We start from the raw sequence: 14313 nt of genomic DNA, 5'->3' as shown, positions 1-14313 counted from the left end.
TTTTCCATCTTTTAAGTATCAGTTCTAAGGCCCCTTCCTCAAGAAGTCATCTCTGAATACTCTTTCTAAATCAGTGTTCCCCTGCCCACCCTTAATCACTATTCATCACATCACTCAGTTTAATTGCTTTGTAAGACTAATCTCAAATGGCAATTATCCAGCTTATTCATTTACTTGTTTATTGAATTTCCACCACCTCCCTGCCTCTTTCCAAGTAGGTTGTAAGCTCTAGGTGAGCAAATGCCTTGTCTGTCTTCAAAGAAGCAGTATGGAGCTCTCACATCCTGGAGACAGATTTCTTGCATTCCAAGTCCAGCCTTGCCACTTTCTAGGTATGTGGCCCTGGAGAAATTGTTTAACCTCTCTGACCTCGATTGCTAAATGATGGCCACAAAAGTTCCTGCCTCATAAAATTGTTCTGAAGAGCTCACTATGCATAAGATATCCCTGGCACAAGAGTACATCCTCAGCCAATGTTAGTTGTCTTTACTGTTAATCACATACTTGCTTAACACGTATTTGCTAAATGAACAATGCATTAACTTATGTATTCAAGGCAGACTTCCGCTATGTCACAGAATTTAGAAACGTATTGCAAGGGGTTCTCGCCTGGGGGCTGAGAGTACAGTTCTGTCATCGTCGGAAGCTGTTTGGAAGCTGTCTGGGAGAGCTGCAGCTGGGGAGAGAGGTGGGAGTTGGCATGTTGAAATGGAAAATGATAATAATAGAAGCCCAAGTTTATTTAGTACTTATTCTGTGCTAAGTACTGTGACCCATTTTTCTATTTTTTCCCTCAAAATGACTGATGCATTACTGTGCTGTTATATTATGAAGCACTTCTTATGGCTCCTATTACACCAACCTTCTGCAGAAAACAGAAGGTTCGTACAGTCCATTCCCCATACCCGATTGCTCTGCTCATCCTCTACCCCATGCCTAGTTACTAACCATCTTCAACTCTCAACCACAATGTCATTTCCTTAGGGAAGCCTCATCTGACCCTGATGAAATGCTCCAGATCTCCCTGTAATATGTGTTCATCATGCCACCTACCTTTCCTTTCTTGCATGCTCCAAACTTACATTAATTTACATGATTATTTAATTAATCTTCTGACTTGATTCTATACTTTGTGAGGTCAGGTTTCTGTCTTGTTTTTCTCACCATTTTATCCCCAGAGTCCAGCAACACCCCTTCCCAGTGGTTGGCACACAGGATATACTTACTGAATAAGAAGTGGGTATCAATACTGCAGCAGAATGAACGCCCCTCCCAAACCTAACTGTGACTCTTCTTTGAAGACTGAAAAATGCAAAAGCCAGTTTTATTTGAATTGAATTTTTGTGCTTATCAACTCCTATGCTTCTCATTTCTTTCCCAACTGAACTTAACCCAAGATAATGATGAAAAACAAAATTTGTCTTAAGCTCTAAAAGAAAAGAGAAGTCACAGAAAGAAGGAAATTGAAGAGAGATAGCAGAGGGAAGTGAAAGATAAAACCAGGACACTTTCTACCATCTTTAAATTTTTATTCTATTGAGAATATTTTAAAAAAATGATAAATATTGTATTTTCCTCTTTGCAACTAAAAAGACACAGTCTCAACTGAATCTTATACAGAGTTATCTGTACATTCATTATAACTGCTCTAGAAGAAAAGCTTGATTTTCTTTAAAATTTTAAGTTCTGCTGACAGCATGAAACATATAAATGAAAAAATAGCACCGGTCCAATTAACATTATTTCTTAAGAGTCTGGCTCAACAAAAAAATAATCAAACTCAAAAGAAAGAATAGGGGCTTCCCTGGTGGTGCAGTGGTTGAGAATCTGCCTGCCAATGCAGGGGACATGTGTTCGAGCCCTGGTCTGGGAAGATCCCACATGCCGCGGAGCAGCTAGCCCCATGAGCCACAATTACTGAGCCTGCGCGTCTGGAGCCTGTGCTGTGCAACAAGAGAGGCCGCGATAATGAGAGGCCTGCGCACCGCGATGAGGGGTGGCCCCCGCTTGCCGCAACTAGAGAAAGCCCTCGCACAGAAACGAAGACCCAACACAGCCATAAATAAATAAATAAAAATTTTAGAAAAAAGCAAAAGAAATCTGAATGAAGTATGGTCTTAAAAAAAAAGAATACAAGAAAAAAAAATTGTTTTTTAAAAAGAAAGAATAATCAAAGAATAATCAAATAATCAAAGAATAATCAATAGCAATATTTTTATCATTTGATAACAAAGGTCATTCAGTACTTTATTATTCCCATTAAAATAAGAATTACTTTAATTCACTGTGAACCACATAAAAGGTTTTGATCGTTCATGCCAGTGATTTCCACTAGGGCAGATGGAATTCAGAGAAAAACACCCAATATCACAATGATGGCAAAAGTGAGGAAATGACAAAAAGAAACTTGTTTACTCACTCAAGTGACGGTTTATGAGAAGGAGAAATGCTTCTGAGGGGAGAGATCAGATGGTACCTCTAGGAGTTCAGAAGGAAACATGACAGGTTTGAATTCAAAGACAGTTCATAAGACACTGATCAAGTCCAATTGTGAAGAGACCTATTTCAAATGTAAAGCCAAATCTCTGGTTTGGAATTTGAATTTTTCCTAGCCTTTATCAAATTAATATTTTAAGCAGCAATAAGATTTTCAGAAGGGCATATGAAAGTTATATTTTCCATTTGGGATTAGATGTAAGACCAATAAACTGAAATTACATTATTGATGAAGTTACTGGAAGATCTTCTAATATGAATTGAAGCCAAAAAAGAGAAATTTACATGAGAAAATTCTTTCTGAACCAGTGTTCAAGCTGAAAAATATGGAGGGAAATAGCAGAAGAGAGTACCAGGAAAAAAATAAAATGAATCAAAATGAAGAACTTCAGAATAAGTGGAGAGTCTAGAATTCACCTTTTTAATTTTTCAAAAGTATTTTTTGTTCTTTTTATTTATTTTAATTTATACAAGCAATTTATAAACTTTCTGTATTTCTTCTACAGCAATATATCTCTTTGAACTCTCTATCTAATGAGTCAATTTTGGAAAACTGTATTTTCCTACATAATTATCCATTTCATCTAATTTTTCAAATGTATTTGTATAGAGGTCTGCAAATTAATCTTATTTTAAAAGTCTTCTATTTCAATGATTATTTCCCCTAATACATTAATTTTGTATATTTGTGCTTTCTCCTACAGTTAAGTTAGTGTTTTATTCATTTTGTTAATTTAAAAAAAAATAATATTTTGTCTTACTAATTAGATATGCTGCTTTTCTGTCATCTCCCTCATTAGTTTCTGTTTTTATAGTTATTATTTCTTTCCTTATTTTATATTTTGGTTTATTTATTTATTTTTCTTAAAGCTTTTAAAAATTTATTTATTTTATTTATTTTTGGCTGTGTTGGATCTTTGTTGCTGTGCATAGGTTTTCTCTAGTTGTGGCGAGCAAGGGCTACTCTTTGTTGTGGTGCACAGGCTTCTCGTTGTGGTGGCTTCTCTTGTTGCAGAGCACAGGCTTTAGGTGCGTGGGCTTCAGTAGTTGTGGCTCGCTGGCTCAGTAGTTGTGGTGCATGGGCTTAGTCACTCCATGGCATGTGGGATATTCCCAGAGCAGGGCTTGAACCTGTATCCCCTGCATTGGCAGGCAGATTCTTAACCACTGCACCACCAGGTAAGCCCATGGTTTATTTTTTGTTGTAGTGGTGGTGGGCTTTTTCTTTTTTTTTGGCTTTTATGAGTTGGGAGTTTAGCTTTAAATTTTTTTTGGTATTGATAAAGTATTTAAGGCTTCAAATTTTCCTCTATTAACAGATTTAAATTTATCCCACAGATTCTGTATTGTAGTGTTTCAACCAATTATAAAGACAATGAGGGATGGTAAGTCTTCTTTTGGATTCTCTTACCTATATATTAGGCTCTATGTCAAAATCTCTCAAACACTCAGTTTTTCTATCATAATTCTTTAATAATACGGCTTGTAATACTGATTTCAGTGTACAGACATTAGAAAGTTTAATAGATTTTTGGAGGTTTTATGAATGATAAGTAGGCCCATTGGTCATGTCTTAGAGAATAATAAATATCTGAGTCAAAAATAATATAATAATTTTTAGAAGTTCTGTTATTTTGGTTATAAAGCTCTTTGTATTTAATAGCTATTTGATAGCAGTATTTTTCAATTGAAAAATTTTAAAACAAACTTTTTATTTTGGAATGATTTCATATTTATGGAACTGTTGCAAAGATAATACAGAGTTCCCATATAGTCTTCAACCAATTTCCCCTGTTGTTAATATCTTAGGTTATCATGGTACATCTGTTAAAACTGAGAACCAATATTGGTATACTATACTGTGAACTATGCTCCAGACTATTTGGATTTTTCAGTTTTCCATGAATGTTCTTTCTGTTCCAAGATCCAATCCAGGAGATCACATTACATTTAGTTGTCATATCTCCTTAGTCTCCTCTGGCCTGTGCCAGTTAAATAGCAGCTTTCAAATTTCCAGGAGGAAGGGTCTTTCAGCTTTTTAAAAAATACTTTATTAATAATTACTGATTTTATTGCATTGTCATCAGAGAGTTATTTTTCTGTCTTATGCAACTTACTATTGCTTTCCTTGTGACCTAATATTTGATCACTTTTGTAAATAGACTATGTGTTCCTGAGAAGAAAATGTGTTTTCTATTATCAGGGTTAAAGTTCAGTATAGGTCTGTAAGAGCTATCTTATTAAATATGTTATTTAGGTCTTCTACATATTTATTTATTGTCTATTGATTTATCTTGTACTGAGAGTGGAAATCTCCTATTATTAGTATGTTTCCTTTTCTCTTTGCATCTCCTATGGTTTTGCTTAATAAAACTAGCTTTGACCTTATTTGGTGCTTTGATGCTCAGAGATGTTTGATCTTTTTTGTGAATTTTAAAACAGTATTTATATGGACCTTCGTTATCTTTAATGCATTTTGGCTTGAATTCTATTTATTTGAGACATCAGAATCTGAAAACTTCCTTTCTTTTTTTTTTTTTTTGCGTTACGCAGGCCTCTCACTGTTGTGGCCTCTCCCGTTGCGGAGCACAGGCTCCGGACGCGCAGGCTCAGTGGCCATGGCTCACGGGCCCAGACGCTCCGCAGCATGTGGGATCCTCCCGGACCAGGGCACGAACCCATGTCCCCTGCATCGGCAGGCGGACTCCCAACCACTGCGCCACCAGGAAGGCCCCTTCCTTTCTTATTATTTATATTTTCCTAGTATATTTTTGCCCATTTCATTTAAACCTCTGAATCACTTTGTTTTATGTGTGTCCCTTGAATACAGCATAAAGTTAGGTCTAGCTCTGTGAATATAATTGAGATTTATTTATTTTAATAGGTGAGTTAAGTCCATTTATTGATAGGGTTTTTGTGTTTGGTCTTAACTTTTTCAAATTATTTTCTATGTATTATACTATTTTCCATGTTTCTTTATGTGATGTGTTTTTTTTCTTTAATTTTTTTCCCCTTTTGATATTCAGGAAGGTTTTACTTTTCTAGTAGTTACTTTTGCACTGTTATCTTTTTGAAAGGCCTCTGTTCCTCTATTTTATTATTTAATCTTCACTATCTGATTTGGGAGTTTTTAATGTTAGCCTTTGATACCCACCAACTGCCTACTCAACAATCAGTGAACTCACTCTGCTTTCCTCACTGATGAGTGGGCACGTGAGTTGTTTCAAGTTTTTGGCAATTATGAATAAAGCTACTATAAACGACAAAAAAGGGATCTCCAGGTAAAGATGGTGGGGCACATTTATAGGTTTTCGCTGATCGCATTCAGCCTGTATCTAAAACTTGTCCAGATTGAATATGCTTCGTCTGCTGTAGCTGGAGGAGCCCCTTCAGTGGGAATTATAGCTGCAAATGGTGTGGTATCAGCAACTGAGAAGAAACAAATCCATTCTGTAAATAAGTGAAATGTGCACAAAGTGGAAGTGATGACCAAGCATAGAGGTTTGGTGTACAGTGGCATAAGTCCAGATCTCAGAGTGCCAGTGCACAAAGCTGGAAAACTAGTTCAGCAATCTATCTTGTTTACCAAGAACCCATTCTCACAACTCTGCTAGTACAGAGCTTAACTTCTGTGATGCAAGAATACACCCAGTCAGGTGGTGTGCCTCCACTTGGAGGTTTTTTGTTTTTAATTATTTGTGGTTGGAATGAGGGATGACCATATTTATTTCAGTCAGATCCATCTGGACCTTACTTTGCCTGGAAAGTCACATCAGTGGGAAAGAAGTATGTGAATGGGAAACCTTTCCTTGAGAAAAGACATAACCAAGATCTGGAACTTGAAGATGCCACTCATACAGCCAAATTAATCCTAAAGGAAAGTTTGGAAGGGCAAAGGACAGAAGATTACATAGAAGTTGGAATCTTCAGTGAAGCCAGGTTTACAAGTCTTACTCCAGCTGAAGTTAAGGATTACTTAGCTGCCCTAGCATAATAATAAAGTGACTGAAAAATCCAGAATGTCAGACAGTCTATCTACTTAAACATATCTAAATTATACTTTGTCTTGTCAACTTTTTGCATACTTACTTCTACATAGTTTAATGGACTGATATATTTAAAATGACACATAAATCATAATAAATTGTTTAAAAAAGTGCCCCACACCCTTTTATACCTCCAGTCTTTCCTCAATGGTCTTCCTACTGATGAGAGAACACCTCTGCCATAGTGTGTGACTCCTACTTTTTGTTCAAAGCTCAGCTCTGAAGGAAACTCATTTATGAAATTTTCCTGGAACTCCCCACAGGCTGGGTTAGGTGCCCCTCTTATATTCAGCCCTGTAGCACAAAATTTGAAGCCTCCCAATAAATCTAATCACAAATTATCTTCCAGCTTTGTCTCTGACTATGGTCCATCATATGTTTATAGGCAGGTTTGCATAGTGGTTAAGAGAGAGGACTCTGATATCAGAATGCTAGGATTAAAATTCTGGTTCTACTATTTCTAATTATGTGACCTTGGGAGAATTTCCTAATTCTGAGCCTCTTTCTTTTTTAAAAAATAATTAATTAATTATTAATTATTAAGTTTTGACTGTGTTGGGTCTTTGTTGCTGCACGTAGGCTTTCTCTAGTTGCGACGAGCAGGGGTTACTCTTCGTTGCTGTGCCCAGGCTTCTCATTGCGGTGACTTCTCTTATTATGGAGCACAGGCTCTAGGTGCGTGGGCTTCAGTAGTTGTGGCTTGCGGGCTCTAGAGCACAGGCTCAGTAGTTGTGGCACATGCACTGAGTTGCTCCGCGGCATGTGGGATCTTCCCGGACCAGGGCTCGAACCCTTGTCCCCTGCATTGGCAGGCAGATTCTTAACCACTGTGCCACCAGGGAAGTCCCTGAGCCTCTTTCTTTGTAGGAAATATGGAGAGTTTAATATCACCAACCTCCAGATAAAATCAGGTGCCATGATAATGAGGTAATTCGCTTATTAAGTTGTCTCACACTTACTAAGCACTCTCTACCTATTAGCCGTAATGTTACTATTAGTGATAGTTGGAAATACTGTATCTCATGCTGGACTTTGCTTGTTTTTCCTAAAGTCTGATTGACACTGGAAGCCCAAAACCTGCAGTTTGAGAACTTTCTACCATATTAAAAGTTCAACCTAGAATTAAGTCCACAGGGAAGAAGGAAGTCAAGATATGTATAGTGATACAGAGGAGAAGACAGTGGACTCAACCTGTGAAAATATATCAAGAGTGGGTTAGAGCTCAGAAAGAAATGCTTTGTAAGCCTTATTCTAATGGTGGAGAGAAGATCAGTCTGGCCAGAGGAGACATTTGCAACAACACAGGAGTGGTATTTCAAGTTATCCTTAGAAGAGGCTTTGGATTAGATTATACTAAGATTTATTTTAAGGGACTAAAAATCATCAGAATTTATTATTTTATTTCATAAACCAAATTATAGATATAATATATTATATGTATTTTATGTTTCAATTAAGGAAAAAACCTTAAGTGATTCACATACTTTGATGAATTTTCTTTCTCCTTATGCCAAGAATTTATAAAATAAAATGGTTGGATGGGATGATTACTAAGGCAGTCTATAGTCTTTCAAGATTACCTCTACCTCTGACATTCTATGACATTTCAAAAAATTCTCGTTTCCTAAGAAGATTTCTATGGTAGAGAAGGAATTGTAATATAGCAACAATCTTCTTAATGCGCTTTCCTCAATGGAGGGTCATTTAGAGTTTAATAGGATTAATTTGGCTGACATGTTCAATTTTAAAAGGAATCTCTGTTCTTGTGCCAGCCAGTATGGATTTTGATAGGCTAAAAGCTCAGATCCTGCCAGTTTCTCTCAAGAGTATGGCTCCTTAAGCCAGGGCTCTGGCTGAAAGCTGCTTGCAGACACTGGTTGTGGAGATGATGAATAGATGGTTGGATGAAACATTCTGCTCCTGGGCTCCCATATGGAGCAAATCCTCCTTGACCTCCAGGCTATCCTAGCCCAGTCTCTGGGACCCTCTTCCTAATCTGCCCTAATAGGATAAGCAGATTTAGAGGGGAAGAGAGTTCCTCCACCACAGGCCTCATGCACAATTGAAGATGGATTTCATACTAAGAAAGTTCATCCCAAAAGGCAATGGAAAAATTTCCAGTTATGGAGGCAGCCTTGGCAGCCCCATAAATTCTCCTCTCCCTCACCAGGTCTTCTCTTTCTGTATCTTCAGGATCATGGAAGAATAGCTTTCTATTGGTGGTACTGGCGTTTTCAGTAGCAACGGTTCTTTTATCTTCTTCCAGGTCTGGCAGGGACACTTTTAAGCTCCAGCTGCTTTAAAATTTTTACATCTTATTTAAAATGGATAACCAACAAGGACCTGTACTCTGCTCAATATTATGTAACAACCTAAATGGAAAAAGAATAGGTACATGTATATGTATAACTGAATCACTTTGCTGTACACCTGAAACTATCACAACATTGTTAATCAACTATACTCCAATATAACATAAAAAGTTAAAAAAAATTGTTTGCATCTTATGCTTCTTCCTCTGGATAGGAGTGACCTTAGCGACTGAGAGCAGGGAAGTGATAAATAATTAGGGCCAACCCAGCAGAAGCTGAACCCACTGGGATATAAGATAGATTGGTCCCCTTACACAAGAAAATATTGCCAACTAGCTAGATTCCATCTTTATCTTTCCTCTAAAGCTGAGGGTGAAGGAGAGGATAACAGAAAAAAACAGGTATTGATCCATGGAAAACATTTCTATGACTACCGTGTTTTGGCACATTGAACTTAATTGATTGGAGAGAACTTGTCCTGGAGTAAAGGCATGGTGATGCCGTCAGGTTACCTTATGACCTTAGTACCTGACCCTGGAAGGCAACACTTGTATTGGTTAAGACTTATACTTTGACTTGACTTCAGTCTAGGCCTACTGTACATATATGCATTACCTGGACAAGTTACTTAACTTCTCTCTATATTAGTCTTCTCTTCTCTAAAGTTAGGGTAATAATAATATTTCCCTCATAGAGTTGTAGTAAGATTAGATGAATTAATTTAAATGCTCAATGCATACCAATTAACTTAAGGCCTGGACAATATCTTTTTTACCTCTGTATTCTTTATCCCCAAATCCAGGTTTCTTGGCCCAAAGTAACATGTTCTGTAGCTTGAATTAGATTGGAGGCAGGGGCAAGGGAAAAAAAAGGTTAGTTTAGAGAAACTTTGCAATTAAAAAATAGTCAGGACATGGTCAATCCTTTTATGAGAGGTAAGAGGAAACCAAGCCTCATTTTTAAGTTTGGAACTTCAGAGACAACGACAATGGTGATACTAGGGAGTGAGAAGTTAGGAGAGAAAACGTTTCAAGACAGAAGATGACTTTAGCTGCTGATACATAGAAACTGAGGCATTGTTAGCACACCCAGAACAAATGTCCAGCAGGCAAATGCAAGAACTGGGAAAATAATTTTTTTTGTTTACCTCTAGAAACTAGGAAAAGATTCTGAATATAATATGATTTTGATGACTTTATTTTGGATAGTTTTGCTCAAGATTTTAAATAGTACATAATTTCCTTCTTCTGTCCACCAGCATTTGAATGCATTTTAAACTTAATTTTTAAATTACACTTTGCTTTTTGGAGGAATTTTACATTATAATTCTTTTCCAGGGGGTGTAAATTTTATTGTTTTCCTTTAAGAATTTTACCCTTATCTGGACATGTTTCGATCTTTATATTAACTTTAATGTCAGCAGAGTCAATGAATAAAGTACATGTTCTGGGACCTAGGAGTTCTAACTACACAGGAGTGTGTTCATTATTTATCATTTCATTGATTCACAACTCAGAAATATCTTTAAAAGAAAGTCCATTAGGAAATGTTTCCCTTTCAAAAGAGATGTTCTGAGAATAATCCTATTAGGCTAGAAGCTTGCTAAGCTTATTAACTCTAGACACATTTCTCTACAAAGAGGAGAAAAAATGCAAATAGAATGAATGTGACAAGTAAATGTTGATAGAAAACATATGTCAGTTTCATGCCAGGACAAATTTGATGACCTTGTAAGATCTAAGCTTGATAACATTTAGTTGAAAAGTGAAGAAAAATCCTGTCTATCTTCAAATATTTGGATCAATGTGATTCTTTAAATAGTCATATGTATCTTTAAATTTAAGAGAAAAATAATCTCTTACATATTTGCATATATTTTTCAATTTTAATACTCTATTTCTTCCTGAAGATTTAGGTTTCCATTCCCTTCAGCCTGAAGAATTTTACCATTTTTGGCAGTGCAGGTCTGCAGGCCATGAAATCTTAGTTTTCTCTTATTTGAAAATGTCCTTATTTGATCTTGATTTTTGAGGGATAATTTTGCTGGAGATAAAATTTTGCATTCACTATTTAAAAAAACATTTTAGCACTTTAAAAATCATTGTTTCTGATGAGAAGTCAGTGATTCTTTTTCCTTTGTGAGCAATGTGTTATTTTTCTTTGTCTACTGTTAAGATTTTCTCTTTGGTTTTCACCAGATTGACTATGATGGGTATAGGAATAGTTCTTTTTGCATTAATTCTGCTTGGTATTCACTGTAAATTTATTACTTGGACCAAATTTGACAACAATTCACTTATTGAAATTGAAAATTTTTTCAAATATTTTTTCTACCCCATACTTTCCCTTCACTCATTCTGGGACTCCAATTACACATATAGTAGGCCTTTTGATATTGTCCCACAAGTCCCTGAGGCTCTGTTCCTTTCATAGTTTCAATCTTCTTTTCTACTTGTCTTTATTTTTTTTAATATTTATTTATTTTATTTACTTATTTAATTTATTTTTTTGGCTGTGTCGGGTCTTAGTTGTGGCACACAGTCTCTTTGTTGTGGCACGCAGGCTACAGTGTGAGTGGGCTCTGTAGTTTGTGGCAAGCGGGCTCTCTCATTGAGGTGTGAGAGCTCAGTAGTTGCCCCACAGCATGTGGGATCTTAGTTCCCCGACCAGGGATTGAACCCATGTCCCCTGCATTAGCAGGCAGATTCCTTACCACTGGACCATCAGGGAAGTCCCTCTACTCGTCTTTAGATGGGATCACGTCCACTGATCTAGTTTCAGGTTGGCTGATCTTTCCTCTGTCATCTCCACTCTGATGCTAAGCCCATCTGGTAACACTTTAATTTCAGATATAGCATGTTCTAGATGAAGAAATTATATTTGATTCCTTTATTTTTCTGCTGAGATGTCCTAATTTTCACATACTATGAGAGTATTTTCCTTTACATCCTTGGGCATAATTATAGTAGCTGCTTTAAAATCCTAGTCTGCTAATGTCAATATCAGAATCATCTCAGGATTGGTCTATATTATATTGTCTTTTCTCTTGAGAATGGGCCATGTTTTTCTATTTATTTATATGTTGAGGAGAAATTTTGTATTGTATCCTGGACATTGTGAAGAATGTGTTATAGAAACTCTTGATTCTATTATGTTCCTTTGAAGAATATAGATTTAAAAAAAATCAGGCTGGTAACTTGGCTGAACTGAAATTGAAAATTTTTGTCTCTCCTGTGGTAGGTGGCAGCTCAAATTTCAATTCAGTTCTTTTATCCTTAAGACTCCCATCCATCAAAAAAAAAAAGACTCCCATCCATCAGAAAGTTATAAAACTAAAATTTTACCTAGTGCCATTCTCTTTTTACAAATATTGACTCCACTCCATTTTCTGCCTGCTTCTGTTCACCCTTCAGTACCTTCAGTTAATTGTTTTATACCTTGTCCAGAGTTTGTAGTTGTTATTTACTGGAGGGTTTGTCTGATAGGAGCCACTCAACCATACTGAAAGTAGAACTACACCACCTCTTTCCCAATTCTCCAGAAAATGGAATGGCTGTTTGCAATAAATTCATTGTCTTGAGCACTCTTGTTCTTCTCTCAACTATTATTCCCTTTTCCTTTTCCTATTACCTTCCTAAAAATAGGGAGTGGTCTTGTACATGTGAAGGATAAAATGTTTGAGCAGATGACAGAAAGTATCCACTCTTTTTTGTTCTCTTCATGTTATTAAACTGCAGGGAATTTACCTATATCTCCAGGCAGGTAACACCACAAGAGGGAGTGCATTGAGTATGTTATATAGATAGAAATAAAAATGCAGTGCAAGTCTGAATTGCAGAGATTATTTGAAATCAGCAGCTTTGCTTCATGCTGGGAAGGCTAGTATTATCCCTTTGACTAGAAAAAATTGGTGATGTGTATAAGAAAATTAATTTATTAAAAAACGTTATATTATGGGAATTCCCTGGTGATCGAGTGGTTAGGGCTCTGCACTTACATTGCAGGGGGCATGGGTTCAACCCCTGATCGGGGAACTAAGATCTTGCATACCACACCATGTGACTAAAAAAAAAAAAAAAAGCTATATTAAATATATTACACTAATCACAATTATAAGCATTTCCCAAATTTTGTTTAGATGAACATGTACACCAAGACAGTTCTTGGAAAAAGGTTATGTGATACAGTACATTTGAAAAAAAAATTATTTGGGGAAAAGAAAAGTGGGTTTTTTGCCACTCACATATTATAGATTCACCAAGATTGGGAGTACAATAAAATCCTCTTAGCACTAGTTAACTATGCTGAATGTGATTAGTTCTTTCTTGGATGATTCAGAAAGTACATCAAGATCTTTCCTTGTCTTGCTTTCTCTTTTTACATCCTCTGCCTAATTTCATCCACTTCTATGGCTTTAAATGCCATCTATGAGTTGATAACTCCCAAATTTATCTTTTTAGTCAAAAACCTCTTCTCTGAGTATATTCAACAGCCTACCTGGCAGTTCTACTTTGATGTTTTATAGACATTTCAAAATCAATATTCCAATCTAGAATTTTAATTCTAACCCCAGCCACAAGTATATTCCAACCTAGTCTTTCTTATTTTAATAAATGGCATCACCATTTACTTATGCTGAAAAGTTTGGAGTCATCATTGATTCCTCTCTTACATTAGTGAGTCCTATTTGCTGTTGGTTCTCTTGCCAAAGTATACTTTGAACCCATCTACTAGTTCAAGACATTACTATCAGTTAAATATGGAGGAAAAGATGTTTGTCATGTTATTCTCTGAGAACAAAAGGCCTATGGATTATTCTCATGACTGAATTTTACTGTTTTATATTTTTCATTTTCTCATTACTACCTGATTAATGAAGAGTAGGACATGTAAAATCACCTGTGATAATTTAGATAAGAGGTCAGAAAAACTATGTCTATGGACCATATTTGACTTACCACATGTTTTTGTAGATAAAGTTTTATTGGAACACAGCAAGGTCCATTCTTTTAAATACAGTCTATGGCTGCTTTTGTGTTACAACACCAGAGAAGTTGTGACAGAGGCTGTAAAACCCACTAAACTTAAGATATTTACTATCTGATCACTTATAGAAAATGCCAATTTGCCAATTCCTGATTTAAATTAGTGAATCTTTGGGTCATCATCATATATTTTTTTTCTACACCAGATGAGGTTACATTTCTCAGGAGATGTCAAGCCATGGAGATCAGGAATGGAAAATAAAAATCTTGAGCAGCTATTTGATTTTCTACCTATCAAAAGTAATTTGTACATCCTGCCAACACCTTTAGGTAATGATGATTGATCAAATATTTTAAATAAATGTGTATATATTTAATATATGATGTTGCATATTGAAGCCAAGAAGACAAATAACAAGACAAGGATAATAACAAGATGACTATAGTAAGTCCTTACCTATCAAGAATTACTTT

General features: G+C 36.0%; 1 pseudogene across 1 annotated transcript; it reads left to right on the top strand.

Annotated features, from left to right (window-relative positions):
• The first annotated feature begins 5783 nt into the window (after positions 1–5783).
• LOC308621337 (proteasome subunit alpha type-2-like) lies at positions 5784–6490 on the top strand (annotated as a pseudogene). The gene has a single exon. The product of its transcript is annotated as a proteasome subunit alpha type-2-like (transcript).
• Positions 6491–14313: the final 7823 nt, after the last annotated feature.

The sequence above is a fragment of the Mesoplodon bidens genome (assembly GCF_964165515.1).
Source record: "Mesoplodon bidens genome assembly, chromosome: 8".
NCBI classification, from domain to species: Eukaryota; Metazoa; Chordata; class Mammalia; order Artiodactyla; family Ziphiidae; genus Mesoplodon; species Mesoplodon bidens.
The sequence above is the reverse complement of the archived record's forward strand: the minus strand, read 5'-3'. Positions and strand labels throughout refer to the sequence as shown.